The 3,237-nt window shown below is 51.3% G+C and overlaps 1 pseudogene; it reads right to left on the bottom strand.

The window, feature by feature from the left end:
• Window positions 1–1,958: 1,958 nt before the first annotated feature.
• Window positions 1,959–3,022, bottom strand: LOC101566442 (annotated as a pseudogene).
• Window positions 3,023–3,237: the final 215 nt, after the last annotated feature.

The following is a 3,237-nucleotide window of genomic DNA, read 5'->3' as shown; positions in this document are numbered from 1 at the left end:
TTTGTTCTTGCTGGCATCTGTGTAAGAGAATCCAGCAGCCTGCCCTGTCTTCCAGAGACCACGGAGATTCAGCCCAGCCTTGTGCTTGCCTCCCGTCTCAACAGTGCGGCACTGGGCACACTGCTGTACAAAAATTCTCTTGCCTTTCTCAACATTACCCATTTTTAAGCCTGCTGTCGCTTCCGCGCTGGTGGTCACTGCTCTTGCCTCATTACCATGAGGAAAGTTCCAGTTCAGAAGCCTGACATCCCGCTGTCTATGTGATTCTCCTGTTTCAGCCTCCCTCCTAAGCGCTGGGATTACAGGCCTCAGTCACCCTCTCAGTGTGCCCTGGGAAGGGGCTGGCATTATTTTCCTTTTACATCAGCTTCTTAATAGTACAAGTGTAGAGGAAACGTTTTATCCCAAGTGCATACAGCACATTTTCCTCCCCTTGCTTCCCATACAGTGCTTTTGGCTTTGGAGCGCAACCAAAATTTCACCATCTCCCTGTGGCCAAAGACCCTCACTGTACTCCCTCCCTATCAGTAGAGACAGGGCCTCGCTCCACAGTTTATGCTGTTCCTGAACTCAGTGTGGAGCCCGGGCTGGCCTCCCACTCTCCAGCCATCCTCCTGCCTCAGCCTCCCCAGTGCTGGGTTTTCAGTTTTTAGGCCTCTGTGACCACACACCCAGCTCACGGTCCCCTTACAAGGATCATTCCTGTCTCAACCAGGACAGATTCCCTTTTCTGTGCCACATTCACAACTCTGACCACTAAATTAATGAAGCCAAACCTGCACTTGTAGAGGGAATCCGAGACTGAGCTTGATTTGAACTTTCCTGAATCCTTCCCCATTTCAGCCCAGATACTAATCAAGGTAGGGAGAAGCCCATCTCACAGGGTGGGGACTAAAACATCCAATGAGGCATTAGGGTGTGATGAGAGGGAGGGTCTGGGTGGAGGAGGCGTGGCTTCCAGGGGGTAAAAGTCAGGGTGGGCCAGGTATGTGTGGACTTGAGCCTGCCATCCTTACCTGTCCCTGCTGGGATCTTTGGAGGAGTCCTGTACCTGCCTCTGCCTCTGCCTCTGCCTCTGCCTCTGCCTCTGGTAAGTCCCTCCCTGTGTACCAGCCCTAAGCAGAGCTCTCCGGGGCCAGGGGTCTAGGAGCACAGAGGGTTTCATGATTTCTCTCTTCTGATGAATAGGTGTTTGTAGTTTTTCTTTAGCCCTTTTAGGGTGTATTGTGTATGGTATTAGTTTTGTTTTGCTTTGTTGAGATGGGGGTCTCATGATATAGTTCAAGCTGTCCTGGAATTTGCAACAATCTCGCCTCAACATCCCTTGTGCCGGATTTAGGGTCCAGGAGCGGGCCAGCAAGTTGAGCTAGGGACAATGATTTCAAGGTGGAGACTTGTTTCCCTTGCAGAGTTAGCACTGCCTGTCCTTTTATATATCTATTAAGTACAAGGTCTATAGGGTCTCACTGCACAGATCAGAATCCTAGTGATCCTCCTGTTTTCAGCCTCCCTAATGCTGGGATTATAGGCGTACACCACCACGCCCACTCTCAGGTTACAGTCTCAGCACCACCCAGGGTGGAGACTGCATGGCCTGTGGTGCTGGGGATTGAAACTCGATCCCTGCGCTTCCCTGCCCTTTTTTTTGGGGGGGGGGACCAAATGCATATTTTACTAAATGGCTCCGAATTTAAAAAATGAAGCGCTTCATTGTGTTTTCTTAGAAATTCATCAAAAGATTAGAGTCCTACACAATTTAGAGACACAGAGTGGATGCCGAGCGACTAGAAGTCACCCCAGGCACGGAATTTTAGAAAGTTAGTCCTTGGAGTAAAGGGCACCGTGGCTCTGGCAGCAGATACAAAGGAATGATGCTTAGAGACGAGGCAGGGACACTCTGTGGTCAGTCAGTGGACAGGCGGGGGTCAAGCAGGAGGCGGGATCTTGAAATCAATGGCTTATCTTCCACTGCTCATGCCTCTGTCTTCATAAATGGTAATTTCAATAACTCGAAGTCCTCTCTCAATGGGGTCTGTTAAAAGGAGGCCTTGGGGAGCATATATCTTCTCATTCTGTTCTTGAATATACTTGGAAACTTTCTTCAGAACCTTCTCATACTGGGCTTCCATACATAAGAAGATGGTGTATGCTGTTAAACATGCCAGCCAGCCTTCGAGATAGGACTGGCCCCCGAGCTTTTCTGCTTCTGCATAAAGGTTATTAGAGTCCGTACAGTTTCTTCAAACTGCTATCAATCCGGTTCTTCAGCTCCGCAGGGAACTTGGTCTAGAACTGGCAGCCTGTGCCATTGCTGTAGTCTTGCTGAATGAATGAACACCTTCCCGGACACCGGCACTTGGCTGCGGCCTCGAGGCGAGGACAGGACAGGCTGCTCCAGCTCCTCTGCCTTCCAGCAGCTATCGCTCCACCTTTGCTGTCACTTACATCCTGCCATAAAAGGCCTCTCCTCCCTGCCCATTTCTTTTTTAAGGGTAGAATATATTTATTGAGAGAAAAAAAGCTCCTGGGGGCCGGGGAGATGGCTCAGTGGAATAAGTGCTTCCCTGGCAAGTGCAAAGGCCCAACTTCAATCCCTGGTTCTGAAAAAAAAAAAAAAGCTCCTAAGAGAAGGACAGAAGGGAGGGTCGGAGCAGGTTGTCTCCCTCCCTGTCCCTTTTTGAGTGCCAAACATTCCATGAAATTGTTAAGCTACACGGCTCTTACCATTGTTTGCTAAGCTTACTTAAAGGTAAAAGCAGACTAGTCATCCCACAGGGTCTCCCAAAGCTGTCTCCCTGGGTCAGGTTCAAGGTTGGGAGATGGGACTGTGTTAAGGCTTTTGCAGTGATGTGCTGCCCGGATCCCCAGCCAAGCCTGCAAACCTTTCCCACACAGGGGTGCAGGGCTGCAGCGAGCCTCCTCGGAGCACACTCCGCACGGCCCTGCACTCCCAAAGGCTGGTGGAGGCCTTGCCAGTGGGTGGGAGCAGGGTGTCTGCGGCAGGGGCTGGGCCTGTCTTCATGGGCTCCTAGGTCAGAGAAAGCCGAGTGAACTCAGGGACTGCCTTTCATGGCAGGACAGGCAGGGACTTGGCCGCATAGGCCCAAAGGGGTCTTGAGCCTGGTGTGAAATAGGTGCCTCTTGCAGGAGCCTGCTGGATGACCTGACACGATGGAGTCACAGAGCCACCCTGAAGTGCAGGAGCAGATCAGGCAGAGCCTTCTTCGGAACGAGGCC

This window comes from Octodon degus, unplaced genomic scaffold (assembly GCF_000260255.1).
Source record: "Octodon degus isolate 3935 unplaced genomic scaffold, OctDeg1.0 scaffold00064, whole genome shotgun sequence".
NCBI lineage: Eukaryota > Metazoa > Chordata > Mammalia > Rodentia > Octodontidae > Octodon > Octodon degus.
The sequence above is the reverse complement of the archived record's forward strand: the minus strand, read 5'-3'. Positions and strand labels throughout refer to the sequence as shown.